At 45.2% G+C, this 19,854-nt stretch overlaps 1 pseudogene; it reads right to left on the reverse strand.

Moving 5' to 3' along the window:
• Positions 1 to 15,973: 15,973 nt before the first annotated feature.
• Positions 15,974 to 18,212, reverse strand: LOC144175824 (uncharacterized; annotated as a pseudogene).
• Between the last annotated feature and the right edge of the window lie 1,642 nt (positions 18,213 to 19,854).

Raw genomic sequence — 19,854 nt, forward strand, 5'->3', positions numbered from 1 at the left:
AGGTGTCCGACATGATTCCCCTAACTGGAACCTTCAATTTGACGCCCCACATGCTTCAGCGGCCTCACCTTGAATTTAACGCCATCTATGACTCATAATGACCATCTCATGATTCGAACTACGAAGCCTTTTTTTATTTGTACCACGTGATTCCCCTCGTCAAGACCGTAAATTTGATACCCTACACGCCCTAGCGGGGTCACTTCGAATTTTACCCCAATAAAGACTCGCCATGACAATCTAATGGTTATAACCAGGAAGCATTTTTGTATTTCTCCCACGTGATTCGGCTCATCAAGACCATTGATTTGATACCCATCACATCCTAGCGGAATCAATTTGAACGTTAAACCAATCAATGACTAACCATGGCTATCTCATGATATAGCCCTACCACATTTTTGTCCCACGTGATTTCCTTATCGGAAACTTCAATTTGATGCCCCGGACACCCAGTGGCATCATTGTGAATTTTAACCTAATTTATGACCCATTTTGACTATGTCATGATAATAATCAGGAAGCACGTGATTACCCTCATCGAGACCTTTAATTTGATACGCCCTAGCGTCATGAACCTGAATTTTAACCGACTCTTTGACTTACCATGACTACGTCATGATATATCCATATCTCATGTTCGTCCCGAATGATTCCCCACATCGAGACCTTGAATTTGATTCACCACATGCCCTCGCAGCGTCATTTTGAATTTTAACCCAATCTATGACTCATTATGACTGCCTGATGACTACAATCAGGAAGCATTTTTTTTTTATTTACCCCGCGTGATTCCGTTAATCCGGACCTTTCATTTGATACCTTACACGCCTTAGCCTCATCAGTTTCACTTTTCACCCAATCTAATGTGGTCATTATTCTGTCTTAAGGGGCACTGCCCAGTCAATTCAGCTAATTCATTTGAAACAGTAGAAAGGACAGCCCCCGCCTCCATTTCCCCCCGGCTCTCACCTCTTCCTTTGTGACCCCTAGTATATCAAGTCGTTAACAGTAGCAGGCGAACAACCAGCACGCCAGCGCCACCGTGTGCTTTCCCACCACCCTTTCCCACGCTCTTAGTGGATCCGTCGGGAGGAAAAGTTAAGACAACCCTTTTTTATGACCTCACCAGTCAATTATCACTCACGCGCCCAGCCGCGAAAATTAGGTATACAGCAAGTGCTTATGGCCATGAAAATTCAACAAGAAACTAAAAAAAATCAGACACCACCTCCCTCCCAACCGATCATGCAGATCGCGATTGGTGCCATACCCGCAGGTAACCTGAATTCCGAGCCCACAGTGACACATGAAACTTAACAGCCAACCATAGCTGCCTGCTAGGCTACTCATATGTACTCAAACTCCAAATGGGCTTAAAACTCCTATGTACTCAGAACTCAAAATGTACTCAGAACTCAAAATGGACTTAAACTCAAAATGGACTGAAACTCAAACTGTACTCAGAACTCAAAATGGGCTCAAACTCAAATTGTACTCAGAACTCAAAATGGACTCAAACTCAAAATGGACTCAAACTCAAAATGGACTCTAACTCAAAATGCACTCAGAACTCAAAATGGACTCAAACTCAAAGTGTACTCAGAACTCAAAATGGACTCAAACTCAAAATGTACTCAGAACTCAAAATGGACTCAAACTCAAAATGTACTCAGAACTCAAAATGGACTCAAACTCAAAATGTACTCAGAACTCAAAATGGACTCAAACTCAATCGGACTCAAACTCAGTCGTGATCACTCGGCTCAAACTCACTCAAGCTCAAACTCACCATGCCACACTAGCCTCGCGCTCACTCAAACTCAAACTCACGCGTGAGTTTGAGTCCAAACGAGTCTGAGTGAGTGGACTCATGAGTGAGTTCGCCGACCTCTGCTTACCAGTGAAGTCAAAAGTGCCTTCTCATCAACTGTGCCCTGTGGTGTGACTTCACCACGCGTTTTGCTCTTGGATCTCGCTCATTTCAACACTAGATCTGAACAAGGGGAGAGATCCCAGTTGGGCTGACGTCATGTTTTACACCCAAACGCTAAAACAGCGTTGCGAATGCTTGACCCAGTGCTACACTTGGGGCTACGGCTTGCGTCGAGTGCTTTTCGCACTAGCCCTGTCGAGAGTCTGTATGTCGAGTGTAATAAGTGGAGCCTTGAGAACCAACGGACGTACATAGACTGACTTTATGCTTTTAAAATTTCATCGCTGAATAACCATCCTTTTTATCCTGTCTTTAACGACACATCCACATCTGTGCTTTTTGTAAATCGCCCATCCGTTCCTCTGCCCTTTTCACTTCGAGTGAGAGAGCGAGCCTCGGATCTCAGCGCTTCGTTTTTAGATGTGTACAGATCATCCTTTTCAGACATTTTACCTCCTTGGAAAGTTCGTCCTGTGTCCTCCGACCTTTCTTTTATGAAACTTGACAAAAATCGGGTACCTCGAGCTGCAATACTGCAGCACTTTCTGTCTGCAGTTTAAATACCCACTTGCAGAATTTTACAGTGACGCGTCTAAAACCTCCACTATGGTCTCCTCCGCTGCTCATGGTCCGAATTTCAGTGCAGCCAGAACCATGAGCGTCCACACAATTTTTTCAGCAGAAGCAGATGGAATTATACTGATTGTACGACACATACTTGAAAATCAAATTCCGAAGTCTATCATCTACACAGATTCCTTGAGTGTTGTTCGCGCACTGTCATCGCATACACGCCCCAAAAACCACATATTTAATCTTGTATTTAACACTATCATGTCTCTGTATGCGCAGAAGCATCAGCTGCTCCTCTGCTGGGTCCCAGGACACGCTGGGATCGCTGGAAATGAGTTGGCAGACGAGAGGGCAGCTGCTGCTGCACTCAGGAACACTGTAGACATAACAATTGTACCATATACAGACCTCAAGCCACACATAAGACAACACTTGCGTAGAACATGGCAAGCACAGTGGAGTGAACCGACAGATAACAAGTTACACGCTGTAAAACCACGCTTGGGACCATACACCACTGACACGCAACAGACACACAGAAGTCGCCTTGGGTAGGCTGCGGATAGGGCACACCCATGCAATGCACTCATATGTGCTGACGGGATCTTCTAGACCCCAGTGCAGCAGGTGCGGAGAGGCCCTATCCGTAGTGCACATACTAATCACATGCAAGGCACTTCACACAACACGACACAAACACTTCAGAGAACTCTACAGACAACATATTCCCCTACATCCATCGCTGTTTCTAGGTGACGATGCCATGGTTTCCGTGTAACGTGTGTTTGAGTACTTGTCAGACGTCAAGTTTTTAAACCTCATTTCCTATCACGCATAATCAAACCTGGCCCTATACACCAGCCATCACCATTGCCGTTAATTGATTTTATTGTTATTCTGGCTTTAGTAGCCACTATTTTCTTTTAGATACTTTTGTTTGGCGCTCTTTGCCCAAGGTGGCCTTGCGCCAAAAAACTCCAACCATCATCATACACCCAAACGCGCACAAGTCAAGGATGCCTGCGCCCAGGCTGCTAGATGAAATTTCCAATATGCAGATAACCTCCTTACAACAGACCTTGATATAGTGAACATGATTTCAGCCTACTGTAAAAGAAGCATGAACTGCTATTGAAATACTGTTGCTACAGACTGATGGAATCATGTGCGAAGTCTGTTATAACGAGAGTTCAGACTTTTCAACTGTTAAAAACAAAACAATCAGTATAAGTCGGTCATTTTTCAGGATAGTTACATCTCAAACAGGTTGGTAATTACAGCCCACAAACCTTTAGAATGACTGGGGTTTTCCAGCGTTTTTCACCCTCCCGTGACGCTGTGAAGTACATCACACAATATTTATTTATTTATTATTATACCTTACAGGCCCATTGAAGAGCATTGAGTAAGGGGGTTACATTTCTGAAAAAAAAAGAAAAAAAATAGTGGGGAAAAAGAAGAAAAGACAAGTACACAATGTAAAGTTTGGGTAATCAGCTTAAAGACGTAAATGAAAAACGTCATACACGTTTTAACAGACAATTATCACAAACGCACAGGGTTTTTGTGGAATCTAAAACATCAGAAAACACTCAAATACAAGGGGGAAAACACCCGTAAACAGTAACAATATTCTGGCAATGCCGATGAATTGAAAGCAAGCGTCTTGCCAAAAAGGCGCGTGAAACTATGAATATTATGAAGGCGTCGTGACATACGTACTGGAGCGTTAAGAGGAAGCGGGTTAGGTCTAACGCGAACTATGTATTTATGAAAAAGGCATAATAGCGCGGCAGTGCGACGGGTATCTAGCGGCTGAAGTGATAACTCTTGTTTGATTTGGGTAACGCTAAGTGGACGGTCATACTTGCGTTTAAAAAATCTGGCGGCTCTGTTTTGAACAGATTTCAGCTGGACGATTAGGTAGTTTTGGTGAGGGGACCAGATTGCCGATGCAAATTCTAGCTGTGGACGAATAAAGGTTAGATACGCATGTTTGCGGACAAGGGCTGGTGCGCATCGTGAATTTCGTAGCAGATAACCCAGTGATTTAGAAGCCTTTGCGCAGATGGCGGAGATGTGAGTACTCCACGAGAGATTAGGTGTTAGATGAACACCCAGATATTTATAGGAAGCAGCTTGCGAAACTGCACTGTGGTTGATGGAATAAAGAAAAACTGAATCATCGTGTTTCCGACTAAAAGATATTGCTTTGCATTTACTCAAATTAAGTGACATTTGCCATGTATTACACCAAACCAATTATAGATTATGTTTAAGTCATTTTGTAAGGAAGGGTGGTTGTTAAGGCTAGTAATCGTACGATATATAATACAATCGTCGGCAAAGAGTCGTATCCGTGATGAAATGTTGAGGGGCAGGTCATTTATGTAGATCAGGAACAGTAACGGGCCCAGGACGCTGCCCTGCGGAACTCCAGAAGTAACATCAGTGAGGTGTGAAATAAAGTTGTTGACCACGGTAAATTGTTGGCGCATAGACAGAAAGTTCCGAATCCATGGCTGATAATTTTAAAATGAGACGGGAATGAGCAACATGGTCGAACGCTTTTGAAAAATCAAGGAAAAGGCAGTCTGTTTGTTGGTTAACACTCATGTCAATTGTAAATTCCAGCAGTTGTGTATCACATGACAGGCCTTTTCTAAAACCATGCTGATGGACGAAAAAAAAGTTGTTGGATTCGAGGTGGTTATACACGTTAGATACAATAATGTTCTCCAGTAATTTACAGCACATGTACGTCAAAGAAATCGGGAGATAATTTTCGGGTGCGTGTTTGTTATTGGATTTGAAAATGGGAACAACCTTGGCGATTTTCCAGTCGGCAGGTAACTGACCTGATGTCAATGATTTACTGAAAATATGGAACAGAATTTGACTAGAGATGTGCACAGTGTTCTTTAATATTTTTGAGTTCATGTTATCGACACCAGATGAAGTGGAGACTTTAAGACTGTCGATTAGTGAAGCGATGCCTTCAGGAGTAATATTAATTGGCTGCATATATCTGTAATTGGATTCGGGAACCATGGGTATGGTGGAATGATCTTCCTGAGTGAATACCGACGAGAAGAAATGGTTGAATGCATGCGTACATGCATGTTCCTGAAGGGGAACACCGTTGTCACCATGTAATACAATGTCATTATTAGAACGATTATTTGAAATTGTCTTCCAAAACTTTCTGGGGTTATTTTTTAACAGCGAAGGTAAATCCTCAGAAAAGTATTTTTGTTTGGCACTATTTACTGCAGAGTTAAAAGTTCTCAGAAATTCCTTATATTTGGCCCATGACGATGCACTCTTATACAATCGTTTCTTTTTGTTTCACATGTTTCTGAGTGGTCTATTGAACGACGGATTAGATTGATCATTTTTAATTGTTATTAAAGGCACGTGTTTGTCGACCAGTTCGGCTATCTTGTTCTTGAAGAGCACCCAGCTGTCATCTACAGACCGGGAACTGAATGAGGGTAGGAAGGATTCATTGAAGAAGTCCTCGAATTCTGCGTTCATTGCCTTGTAATTACCTTTGTTATAATCGCATATTTTTTTAATGATGGCACCGGGAAATTTTAAAGGAGTGTGAAATGTAAAGTGAAGGAGCTTATGATCGCTGAACCTATCGATGTATGATACCGATCCTATGCTTTCCGGTGCAGTGGTTAATACAAGATCTAAGATGTTAGACCCTCGAGTGTGTTCGTCTATAACTTGAACAAGATTGAAGTCTAGGGTTAAGTTAATGAATTCGGTTGAAGTTCTACAGGGGGCTGAGAGGAGCGACCAATCAATGAGAGGGAAATTAAAGTCCCCGAAAAGGTACACTAGTATATCAGCAGGGCATTGTTTCAAGGCACAAGATGTACTTTCACGCAGTTCCTTCAAGAAGGATGGATCGGAGTCAGGTGGACGGTAGCAGGCGCCTATTAAGACCTTAGCGGATGCCGTCACGCATGCAGCCCAAGTTATTTCAACCGAAGCATTCGTTTCAACGGAAAACGACGATATCCCGTTTCTAACTGCGAGCAGAACACCACCACCTCTCCTGTGTGTTCTATCGTATCTATAAACGCTGTAGTTCCTCTTTTTTTAAAAAGTTCGCTATCACTGATGTCAGAATGTAACAAAGTTTCAGTTAGCACCAAGATGTCGCTATTACTGTCGTCCAAGTAAGAGCATAACTGGTCGCGTTTAGGAAGTAAGCTTCGAATGTTAGTGTGCGTAACCGATAACGACGGCAATTCTTTAGTTGAGTGGTTCTTAGGTCGCAAAGGGTGGATGCCTGTCCTTAGCTATATGTTCGAAGCGATAACAGTATCAGTTACGGGGTCATATGTGTAGGTTTTATTGTCCATGTGCATTCTATCCACCGATAGTGGTAGGGGGCGGCCTATGTGTAAGGGCTAGCGCGATTGCCGCCTCTTCCGCCTCAGCGGGTCGGATGGTGCGGACTGTTAGGGATTTAAGAGGAGGAGTGTTAGGATGGTTGATTACTGCGACAGCGTATGCGTCCTGCCGTCGATAGCAAGCTGCGTCCACGTAAACCGTAGTGGGGTGGACGGGGTATTTCTCTGTAAGAGCTCGTGCCCGTTGTTCCGTACGCTGCTTGTTGAAAATAGGGTGATATTGCGCGGTAAAGGGCGGATAGTGAGGGAGCCATGAATGTCGGCTGGTACCGGGAGCCTGTCTACACAGAGAATAGGGGAGTAATTTTCAGGTCTTCTCCGTACCCAGGAATGCACCGCGGTGTCTTGTGTCGCCGTGAGGGACGAGGCAGACTCGGATGTCCAAGCTATGTACAGTTTATGTACAGGAATTATTTACAAGGCATATACAACGGGAGCAGAACTAGCCCGCAGTGGGGCTTAGAAGCTTGCCGGTGTCTAGCCGGCGCAGGCGGGACTCTCCCCGTGACCTGCGGCAAGTTCAGAGCAAAAAAGACCCCATCCTCTCGCCGGGCCTGACATAAATACCCTCGGTGAGGGAAGGGAAAGTTCAAAGAAAACAAGAAACGGCAAGGCCGGGCACAATACTCCCAGACCGAGCAAGGTGCGTTCGGAGAACCTCCACACGTAGTCGTCGCCGCCAAACTTGTCAAAGGGAGCGGCGCCTTTTTGTCCCGCGCCGGACACGACCCTGCTCGTTTCCGTAGGCGCCATGCGTCGAGACGGCCTAATTGTCAGCGGCACTCCGAAGGGTGACGGCCGCCTCCACGTCTCCGTCGCTGGGGGCACCCGCAGTGCGACGACCTCCATGGTCAAACCGTACACCTCCCACACGAGATACATTTAATCGGTCAAGGTGCGTTCGGAGAACCTCCACCCGTAGTCGTCGCCGCCAAACTTGTCACAGGGAGCGGCGCCTTTTTGTCCCGGGCCGGACACGACCCTGCTCGTTTCCGTAGGCGCCATGCGTCGAGATGGCCTAATTGTCAGCGGCACTCCGAAGGGTGACGGCCGCCTCCGCGTCTCCGTCGCTGGGGGGCGCCCGCAGTGCGACGACCTCCATGGTCAAACCTTACAAGGGGCTTTAAAGTTAAGAGTAACAAGGAGAGTGTGACTGGGGGGGGGTGGATGAGAGCCTATTTAGCTGACCGATGAGGCGGGCAGCAATCCTGCGGATGAGGGCGATCGTCTGATTCACCCGAGAAGTCAGCTGTGCTAGGTACTTAATGTTTGCGCAATTGCGCTGTATGCAGAGCCCAAGTATTTTCAAGACTGCCACTTGGGGAACATCCCTACCATCAATCCGGACCTCAATGGTGGGTGTCTGGGCTGGGTTGCCGGTTGATTTGGCAGGGAGGATTAAAAGCTCAGATTTTTCAGGTGAGCATCCAAGCCCAACTTCGCGAGCGGCGGCGGTAACTAAGTCAGCTCCCTGCTAGAGAACCTCCTCGATTTGAGAGTCGCTGCCTCTGGTGGTCCACAGCGTAATATTATCGGCATGTATGCTGTGGCGTAAGCGAGGGATCGCGGCGAGCTTACTGGAAGGTGGATTAGGGCAACGTTAAATAGGAGCGGGAATAATACTGCGCCTTGAGGCGTGCCAATGGTTGGGAGATGGATAGTGTCCGATTGTAGGTCACTCAGCTGAATAACAGCTGTGCGGTTCGAAAGGAAGTTACGGATATAGTTGTATGTGTGGCGACCCGGAGCCAAAGTGGCAACGTTACACAAAATAGCCTGGTGTGATACGCGATCAAAAGCTTTCTGAAGATCAAGTACCAAAATGGCTCAATTATCTACCTTTGAAGGGGCAGCGATAATTCCGTGTTTTAATTGCAGGAGTATATCTTCGGTTTCCGCATCATGGGAAGTGTTGTCCAGTTTTTTGCAAATCGCTTGTTAGCCCTACGGGAACCGCAGCACGTGTAGTGACTGCCATAGTCTTTGTCTCAGCCTTATAAATTGGCGTAAACCTTTCTCCTCCTTACTTAAAACAGATTTCCTTTTTTGTTGTTTGATCCTGTTTACAGTAAGCACTATTTTTTGTAGAGAAAAGGAACTGCCACCTGAAGAAAACCACCTCTGCTTCAAAAATGCACTGATCAAGATTAGTATCATACTACAATGAGAACATATAAATGTTAAATTGTAAAAAATTAGCCATATACACAAATAACTAATAAAGTGTGCCGCTGTGCAAATTGGTTTTCAATACATAAACAAAGGAGTGCTTCAAAGAGAAAGGACAAGAAAAAGGGCAGGTGTGTTTTCTGGTCTGTTTCACTACAACCTAAAATGATGTTTTGGCTCTCAGGAAGATTAAGTACACTATTTATATGGTACTAGGAAGTGTCCAAGCAGCATTTATGACTCGCCCCGTCTTTCTACGAGCATTAGTGACAGTTTCTCTCTTGTTGATCGAAGAAAGAAGTGAAACGCACTGAAAGCATCAAATCTGCATTCGCACCATTCAGTTGCATGGTCTGGCTCATTAACAAGGAACCACACGACAAACAGACATGCTCGCACGTCAGCTCAGAGTTGCGTATCGAGAAATTCTGGGCGAGCTAGAGAAGCTTGCCAGTCAACACAGGTCTTGTACTTAAACATCAGCAAAGCATGCATTATGGGACAAACCAACGACGACAGAAATAGCTACTGGGCAAGTGTTCGAACCACTGTGGCGTGTTAACGCCGCGATTAGAAAGTTGCCACGCCAGCTTGACAGCCCTGGCACGAATCGTGTGTGTCAGTCCGGCCCACAATTGAAGACTTCTGCGTTATTACCGTGATTTGTGGCAGCCAGATTGGTGGGATCGGCCCATGGATGATCGGTCAGAAGCAGTGACAAGCAGCCATGTTGACCCTCTGAACGCTTGAAAGTACCGTATAAACCGGAATATAGGTCGAGTTTTTTTCCGACAAAATCCGCACAAAAGTTACTCGTCGTCTTATATAGCGGTCATTGGCAGAATGTAAATCGTTGTCTGGCAACAATATGCAAGCGCAGTCCGTCGCCATCGCCATTCGTGTCAGACTGTTCTCTCGCACCATCAGGCCTTTATTTGATTTCTTTTTTATCTAATTTTTCGTCTTATTAGTTTTATCTAATTTTTATCTAACTTTTACTCGTTTATTGTGCGTGCGTGCGTACATTTCTGTACGTCTCGGTTCCGAGATGAGTGGCGGCAGTCGGCGCCAGTTCACCGCGGCGTTTAAGCTGACGGCGATTGAGTCTCCGAGCAGAATGGGAACATGGCGGCGCAACGCCAGTTAGGCGTTTCGGAGGAAAGTGTGTGGTACTGGCGGAGCCAGAGAGCTAAGCTGTGCGCGTGCAACCCCCGAAACCGATCGTTCCGTGGACGTCAAGCGGTGCACCCCGAGTTGGAGAACAAAGTGGCGGACTTCGTCCGGGAACTTCGTCCGGGAACTTCGCTCACGATCGCTCCGGAGGCCATGCACGGACGTGCTCCACGAACTGTACAATGAGTGGATAGCCGGCGACAACAAAAAGACCTATACGGGCCGGTTGCGACCGTGTCAAGCTGGGTGTCCTTCTCTGGGCAGTCGCTACCCGACGACATGGTTACACGAGCGTTCAGGAAGTGCTCCATCAGCAACGCGCCTGATGGCATGGAAGATGACAGTGCAAAGCAGTCATCCGTGGACGACTCTGAGAGCTCGGACGAGTGACTTCGGCAGGCATAGTGAGTGGCAGTGACGGATGGGCGTCGAAAATAAATATAGACATTGTGAGTGCGCTTCTGTGCCGAATTATTTTTTTTGTCAACTTTTCCCACCTCAAGGTTGGGGGTCGACCTATAATCCGGTTTATACGGTATGTGTAAACATATAAAAAAGTGTTTCTGACTGCACCTAGATAATGCTATATCGGTGGTGGGTATAGCACTTCATAGGTTGTATTCACTGGTGTGGCCCACAAGTGGGCAACCCTGTGTGTGTGCCACCATGTATGTGCCACAGCGTCTGTGCTACGACGGGTTCCATGAGATTGCGGTAATGGACCTTTTTCTATTAGCAATCTGTGCATGCGCAGGCTGGTAATCCACCATTCTAGGCAGTCGCCTCGGGCAAAACAAACAAAAGGGTGCCCCCTCCACTTGTTGCTGGGGTAGCGGCTATGCTTTCTAGTGCTGCACGTTTTTATTTCTTCATTTTCAAGAGCGTGTGGTGAGTTGTGCGCGCGCACAAAGAAGGATTTCAAAGGAAAGGGATGAAGACTTGAGGTTGACCACAGTGCAAGCACATGGCTACCAGCAAGGGGGTGAGCGGTGCAAGCATGGCACAACTCAGGAGATGGCATCACGTGCACTGGCTTCCTTTATTGTAAATATAGAATATAAATATAAATCGGCGTGTGCATAAAGCATTTCTTCGAAGCAATATTTGGTTTTTGTTTTCAACTGTGCATTAAATGGCACTTGTGTCAACATCCGTAGTCACGGGCGACTGCAGCGTTGCCTCTTGCATGCCGTGTCGCTTTCGTTCATAGCCGCAGTTTCATTCTCCAGTGATGCAAAGTTCTTGAGGGCAAGGAGAGCACCACCACGTAATTTGAGTGCAATTAATAGGTCTTCTGTTAATACTAAGGCCGACAATCGGGTTGAAGTGATGCAGACGATATGCGCCGAGGTTTTCTTTTTTCTGCGAGGTGTGGGCACAATGCGCAGGCACAGACGTGGTGGTTTCCAGTGTTGTCGGGTGAAGAAATCTCCCTCTGAACTTTTCAGTGAATACCGTCTATTGGGTTGCAGTCCAGTATTTCTGAAAGGTTCTTCACTGCTATTGTGACCAATTTTTTAGAGCAGTCATGGTTGCTAAGATGGTAGTCGTGAGAAGCTGAATCACTGTTCCAGAGGAGGCTGGAACAACTGCGCTATTGCTCCGCTTGTTCCCAGGCTTGGGTTGCGGCATCAGTGTCCCGACAGCACCACACCTAGCTTTGGAGTTTGAAGTTTGGGCCTAGAAAATGGGAACGAGGAAAACTGGTGTTGCCGTCCAGGCCCAAACTTCAAACAGCTGTCACTTCTGCTACAGACCATATATACCGTATTTATTCGAATCTAGGCCGGCCCCGATTCTAAGCCGACCCCCGACAGTCCGAAGCCACGAAAAAAAAACACTTACCTCGAATGTAGGCCGAACAGAAATGCGAGGTAAGCGTTTACAAAAAGAAAACACATTTATTGAACATGAAGATGCGGTGCTGGAACTCGATCAGTTTCTCTTCAAAATCACCGGGTAACTTCTGAGCGATCGAGGTTCGACGACGGAGGCTAAAGCCGAAGCGCTTCATGAATTTCTGTAGCCAGCCCCGACTGGCTTTGAAGTGTGCCCGTGATAAGCCTCGTTCTCTTGAAAGCTCCCTTGCTTTTGCCTGGAGCACTTCCGTCGTTACTGGAAGGGCAGCTGCTCGCTGCGTCCGAACGAAGTCAGCCAATGCCATCTCCATTTCGTGGTGACGGCCTTCTCGTGGTCCGGTGAAGGCCATCCTTGTTGTGACGCACGCAAATATCCTCTCCCGTTGCATCCTCCAATGGCGGACATTTTTTTTCATCCATGCCGAAGTCCCGCCCGGCTTGAACGTTCGACGACAACTCCGCGGCTAAAACAACTTTTCTTGTAAAAGCGGCAATATAATGGCACCGCTTGTTTGGTGCCATTGCGCTGTCAAAAACAACGTTACTAGAGTAACGTTGGTCAAAACCAAATGCCACACTGCACGCAGGCCACTATCCGCACAGTTCAAAATGGCGGCATCGCTATGGCCCCTTAAGTGGCTACTGGCTCGTCTAGTAATGGCTACAATACTTTTTTGGGTGGCGCTAGCTGCGCGCCACTTCCCTCAATTTTATTTGGAAATTGGCGCGTGTTTCAAAATCCTCGAATCCAAGCCCACCCTGGAGTTTGATATATGAGTATTTAAAAAAACTATCGGCTTAGATTCGAATAAATACGGTAATGATAATGTTCGTCTTTTGGCAGTCAGTCCTTGATTTGTGCGCAGTTCACCGGTACCTTGTTCAGCTGCATCCCTCCTGCAGGTTTTTTACAAACACTGTCAAAAAATCAAACATAAAAGCCAAATAGAGTTGAATATAGTTGTTTTACACAGAAACAAACTTTATATCTACAATTTCAATGAAAAACCACATGCATCCCGTAATTTTTATCGTCCTAACTGTAAAAACCATGTTTTTTTTTGGTTTAAGACCAGTGTGCCCCCTTAGAAAAAAAGAATTTGAGTTTTTTGGTAGACAGCCTGGTCAGTAAAAGACCTCCCAAAAGCAAAGATTGAGGTGTGTTTCCACCATACTACTCTAGGGTGCTGGTGGCAACTGCCCTGGATGAACCTCTTTTAAACTTTATTTCAGGAAATGAGTGAAGATCAATCCCCTTTTACAGTGGGGCGCTACATGAATGGTTCATTTTTAGCCACTAGATTCAAATGTCATGTCTTCATCTTTTCTCTAAGGGGTTTTGGCACCTTCCCTTTAAGGGTGCTTGACCTTGACTTGTGACAGCCACGCAGCACTTTTTTCATTTGTAACATCATGGCAATTTGCAGTCCCACTTCCACTTTGGTCCCTCCTACTGTGTACTGTGGAGTACAGACTACTGGGTGGTAGTAACGTCACCAGCAAGCAGTCCTCTAGCTCCCGCGTTGCTGTTCATCTATACCATCCAGCCACACGCCTGGTTGACAAGAAAGTACAGTGGCTACTAAGACTCCCAACCCTTAATTTTGTCCATTTGCTGTATTCTTTGTCTCTGTTCGGCTGCGTGGGAAGGTTCAGCCACAACTGCTGTGCTCTTCTATTGCTCCGTCTCCTATCCAGAGAGTTCCTCTCCACAGTTATGTGCAAATCTGTGGTTGTTGTCAGTTTCATCATTGCTCTCTGTTACTTGTTCTGTCATGTGTTCATTAGTTGCTGTAATTGCAAGGAAAAAAACGTGCACGCTTTTGTCTTACGACAATAATGGCTTTTTTTTTTAACGTTTATTACAATGTAGAAAAAACACCCGGGGGTCTCTTGCTAGTGCATCAGACCCCATTAGGGGTAGCGATTAGGTACAGTTCACGACGGGTATGGGTGGGCAATAGCAAGGGAAAAATAGTGGGTCGGGATATGAAATGCAGGAGAGTGTCCCACACTGCCTTCGCTAAATTAGGTGGGTAGGAGGGACGCAGGAGATCATTTAAGGAATTCAGTCGTAAGTTAGCGGAAAGGGTGTCTAGGAGAACCTGTCTTTCAGTTTAACTGAAAGTTTTCTCGTGAGGGATTCCTTGCTTGATTGTCATCTGAGCTTGGACGTTGCCTGTTTGAGCTATCACTTTTACTTGCACGCAGTTTGGACTTTTGATCGCAGTGGCTTTGAAACTTCGCCGCTTGATTTTGCTTGACGAAAGCTTCGCGTTCAACTGTCGTCGTCATTAGATTGTGAGGTGCACTATTTTTGTCTAATTTTGTATGTCGATGCACCGCTATCCAGATTCAAACTGCTTCGACCATGTTGCAATGGTGTCACGGAAGAGATGTTGGTTTCACACTGCGAGGGTCCTGATTTGTTTCTGACTGCAGGAAGCGTTTTTTTTTTCTGCACTTCTTTACCCACGATTATTATCATTGTCAGAGAAAGTTGGCTTTTCTGCAATGCCTTTTTGGCATGGCATATTCCACTAGTGAGACATAGAAAGTTTTGCTTTAAAATCGGGGGTCTTCAAGCACTTTTGGCCCAGTGAGTAGCATTCTGCACGTATTTGTAACCATACAATACTGAGTTAGCACTCTTCGATCCTTCCTGTCTTGTGCCAGCAGTCTCGTCATCCAACGCATGAAAGTGCCCTCGACTTTTGTTTGCACTTTTCACTTATGCCTGACCCAATAACTTTTGTTGATTTCCAGTGTTGCGCATGTCACATTTTCATTCAGGGTCACCTTGGGGCAGATAAGTGCGTGTGTGTATTTTTATCAAGCGGTTTTAGCCACGGAGCATGCGGAGCAGCATTATGGTGCTGTGTTGCTTGTCCAGCAAGTGATGTGATGCCATGCCAATAAACATTCTTCAGTGTTTGTGACGACTTTGGTGTTTTCTTGGCCTCACTTTCATATAGTGAGAGTTGCTATCCATCAAGAAGCATACACTTACAAATGCTAGGTATTGTTATTTTTTCTTGGAGGTGACATTTACAAAGTTTTCTTGGCAACACAGCATAACATCAAAACAAATAAAACCAACTAAAATGGCAAATGTGGCATATTTTTAAAAATAATAAACAGTGGAAAAACAACAAAGCACGAGAGAGAGAGCACGAAAAGTGACAGCACTGCCTGTTTGTACTGTTTTGTTGTTTTCGTGCTAAATATTTTCAAATAAATAAATATGCAAGGAATGCAGTTGAAGTAGGGTAACTTTTTATTCGAGCTTATCTCTTGGACATACAAGAACATTTCTTGAATCGATAGCTGGAATGCTGGATGCAATTTTCAATATTGGGCATGCACTGGATTCTCGGAGGGACACAACAGTACATTTGTTCAATTCTTATTTGCAATTGCATTGTGCAGTTTAACCCGTACAAAACATTTGGCCAAAGTCCAAAGCATTGGTTTAGGTAGAAAAAAAAATGCCTGTGTGCCAAGATTTCGAAGCATGTCAAAGATTTATAGGTGGCCTGACTTAACCTATAGCCATCCACTGCAGTACCCCTCCTAGCTGGCCCAAGCTATGCTGAGCTTTTCCACGTGAAACCTAAAAAGTTGAATTTTGATGTTTACAGCTACGCTGTCAGTGATGGAACTGGCATTTTACCTCTTGGAGCACCTGTTGGAGCAGCCATAAGCAACTTTGGAGCAGATGCCAAAATATGCTTCTATACAGTTAAAAGAGTGAAAGCATTCACAAACAAACCGTTAAAGCTTCCAATATTTATTAGCAAAGGTAAATAAGACTAACTCTACAATCATAACAAGACTAGTACACACACACACACAAAAACTGCTTATATGGAAAGTTTACATAAAATGCAAAAACCATCTAGGCTTTAAGCTGAGCATTTACCCAGACAATAAAGAACTTCAGCAAGCTAAATAAAAACCTGATGGGAAACTCTAGACAGAGCAAGATTACTGTAGTCTAGCGTCACCTACAAAAAGACAAAAATGCGCTGCTGTAAAGATTCTTAAAACTAGTGAAAACACATGGTATTGAAAATGAGTGACGGGTTCAAAGCTGTCAATTCCTATGGACAGTACATGCCACCGCGTACAGTCGGTATGTGGTCGAAGTGATCACTCATGATTCACGATATTTTGCACTGAAAACTACAACGCCTTGCCACGTGTACTTTTTTTTGAAGCTTCAAGCTTGTGGAGAGCATCTGCAAGCCTTGCTTGCCCTTCTTTGAGTAACACTTGGCCACTAGCAATGTCAGCGAAAGCTTGTGACTTCATGCCTTTTGCAATGAGGGCTTCAGCATTGTTCGGCATTTTTTTAGCCAAATGAATTTCTGTGTTTGGGTCTTGCTTTTGCTGCGGCTTTGTCGAACTGCAGTTGCTGCCAAGTTTGCTTCTCTTAGCTGCGTGCTCGTCTTCTCTGGCAATTCGCTCTATGTAGCGCTGATGCGACTGCTTGACCGCCTTCATCATGTCCGCTTTGATCGGAATTGTGGCTACGTCCCGGTTGTACCTTTTGGAAAATGACTGAATAGCACGAAGACCATTTATGCTCTCAATTGAAAGGTTGCTCCTCTCTAGCAGCAGCCGGCGATTTTCACTAAATCCCCTGTCAACATCAGCATTTCCGTGCGACAGGCACAGCAAAGACTTCACGAGCTTCCCTAGCAAAGGGTACCTTGGACCACTGTTTTTTCCCCGCAGAAAAAAGATGGGTTGCCAGGCAACATCAATGCGTTCACCAGGGTCATACTGAAGCTTCTCCGTAGAAACGAGCGCCAACTCATCCATTAAAGCTGACATCTCTTGAGGTGGTATCACTTGAGGAACGTGTTGCGCCAAATTTCGGAACGCTACAACAGAACTTTCTTCATGAATGATGTCTGGTCGGAGTTACCTGAGATCCCTCAAGACAATGTTGTCGAGTGGCAGGGTTGATAGCAGGTAGGTTGCACACTTTATGTAAAAGCTCCTTGCTCCAAGTCTGAACAGTTTTTTCTCTTCAGCTGACCACTCTGCGATGACTTTTTCTGTGTCACCCCCAATCTCGACGACTTGCTTCCAGTTGCTTGAACATTCAACATCAACAGATTTTAGCTCTTCCCCAGTGAGGTCCCGGTAGGCTTCAGTGCGCACAAACCGACCAAGAACTTTCTTGGAGAGCTTCACCATTTCTTCGTACAAAACATGAACAAGCGGCTCAGAACGCTGGAAAAATTCCAAAAAGCCAACAAACAAGTCCGCCACGTTTTGCAAAAACAGTGCCGTGGCAAGAAGGTCTTTGTTGCTGAGGTTTTCACGAAGGCGCTTATAGACTGTACCAGCAGCACGAGGTCCTTGCTGCACATCTAAGACCATCGACTTCAGTGCAGGATACTGTTCGATGAAACGGTCCAGGGCAGGACCCAGACTCAACCACCGTGAGCTTACATGCCGGAGAAAGACAGATTCAGGCAGACCAAGGCATCTCTGGTTTTCTTTCAAAACTGCGCTTTGCACCGCAGAGTTTTTGAAAAAGTGATAAGCGTCCATCAAAGTTGACTCCACATTGTTGCCAAAAGCTTCGATTCCTTTTGCAAAAGTGTTATGAATTTTGTGCAAACTGCACTCTCCAATGTTGAGCAGCGTTGGGTTTACATCATGCTTGAGCTTCTTTTTTAAACTTTCCATGACGTTTGGGCTGTCACTGTAGCAGCAGAGCATGTTCCTTTGAGGCAGGTCCTGGACAGCTTCCTTCACTCGCGCAAGCAAAACATCTGAGGTTGCAGACCCCAAGTGAAAAGAACGCAAGTGCTCTGCCACAACCTGCTGGCAAACTTCGGAAAAGTACCTGACAATGACGTTTAGCTGCTGGCACCGTTGTTCTGGAAGCGGCGTTTCGTCGATTTCAATGGTATAATGCACGCTTTCCTTGTTAAGTTCATCGACGACTGCTTTCTTGAAATACGGGCCAAGGCCATCGGACACAACGTAGGACACCTTTTTTCTCCCACATTGAAATTCTTTTGCGACTTTAGAGTCTGGAAACATCAGTGGAAAAATGGATGTCGCTGTGTCTCCCCATGAATATGGTACTCCAGCAATGGCTACTGCAAGAACAAAGTATGTTTCTGCCAACGTGGCTCGATCGGCTTCTGAGATTCCCAACCCTGCAGGAAGACAGGACTCCAAAAGAGATTGCGTCGTAGCCGGCTTCTTCAGTGCCCCAAGTTCATCTCTGTGTTGCTTGCAAGCTTCAACATGTTGCTTGTTGTTTGCATGTCGCTTGACAGCACTAACGCCATGATGAGAACAATGAATGACTTTGCTGCAAAAAATGCACGTCGCTTCGTCTTCTTTTGGGCCGGGTCTGCACCACACGGAAATTAAGTCACCATTGGCATCTGTCTCATTTAGCACTTCTGTGTTGAACTTGCTTTTCCGCCCTGAAAAAGAATGTGCGGCACATCAGTACACACAAAAGCTCACTGCTCTGTACATTTGGCTCAACTCTGACTATTTATGTGAGTTTGCAAACAGAAGCGCTATCATTTCAGTCCAAAAAAGTTGCCAGAACTCGTAGATAAACCACCTTGGCCATTTAAAAACAGCGTGGTAATCAAGACATTCAGCATTTTTGCGGCCCTACAACTTCTTTGTCATACTGTAGAAGGAACTATTAAGTGGAAATTTCTGGGAAACCTAACAACTGTAATTGTGCACTGGCATGTTTCCCAGTTTTAAAACCTGCCAAGACACCACACTGCCACAGGGTTCGCACAGGTCCTTGAAAACCTTGAAAACCCTTGAATTTAGAAGTGTCAATTTCAAGGCCTGGAAAGTCCTGGAATATTTAAATGGTCCTTGAAAACCCTTGATTTTTCCTGAGAGAATCAATGGTCCTGTCTTTTCACTAGAATTTAAAGTGTTTGTCATGGATTTTAGGTGTTAACAAATGTGGAGAAACATTGTAACAATCAAGTTTCAGTGTATTGCGTGAAATTACAAGTTTGGTGGGTTTTCATTATTACAAGGCAACATTGAGAGCAGGCACTTGTCAATCCAATCCATATCACGGCACAATCCAGTGAAAGCCAGCTTCTGTTCTCTATCTTGCATCTTCCTTCTAGTCTGTGGACGCTTGCTCATTGCATGTTTGCTGTGCCTCATACGCTCCATCTACGTTTGCTTTTACGTGCAAATGGTGGACGTGTACATAGTTCATACTGCCTTGAAGCAACACTTGCTCGATTTAATTTCAGCTGATACTCTTGCTGACAAAGCAGGAGATGCAGGCAATATTAACCAAGTTTTGAAATCAAACAGCCTCAGAAAAACACAAAGAAAAAAGAAAAACCTCTAAATACCAGCCATGAAATAAAAAAATGAAGCTGGGGGAGCATATACGAACCCGTTAGCACCTATCTAAATGGGCACTAATTTGCTTAGGTATTGTGCAATAAAAAACTTTTGCATTGTGTTGGAAAAGTGATATAATAATCCCATATAAAACATTAGATGGGGACCTTGAAAATGTGTTTTCTAGTCCTTGAAAGCCCTTGAATTTTTGCCTTTGAAGCCTGTACGAACCCTGTGCCACCAAAAACAGCTACAAAAATTGCAGAATAGTATAAACACTCATTCCGACGTTTACTCACAACAGCAAACTAAACACACGGTCGCTTTTTTGCGAACAAAA

The sequence above is a fragment of the Haemaphysalis longicornis genome, unplaced genomic scaffold (genome assembly GCF_048455015.1).
Source record: "Haemaphysalis longicornis isolate Haplotype H1 unplaced genomic scaffold, Haemaphysalis longicornis Haplotype H1 scaffold_3, whole genome shotgun sequence".
Classification (NCBI taxonomy): domain Eukaryota; kingdom Metazoa; phylum Arthropoda; class Arachnida; order Ixodida; family Ixodidae; genus Haemaphysalis; species Haemaphysalis longicornis.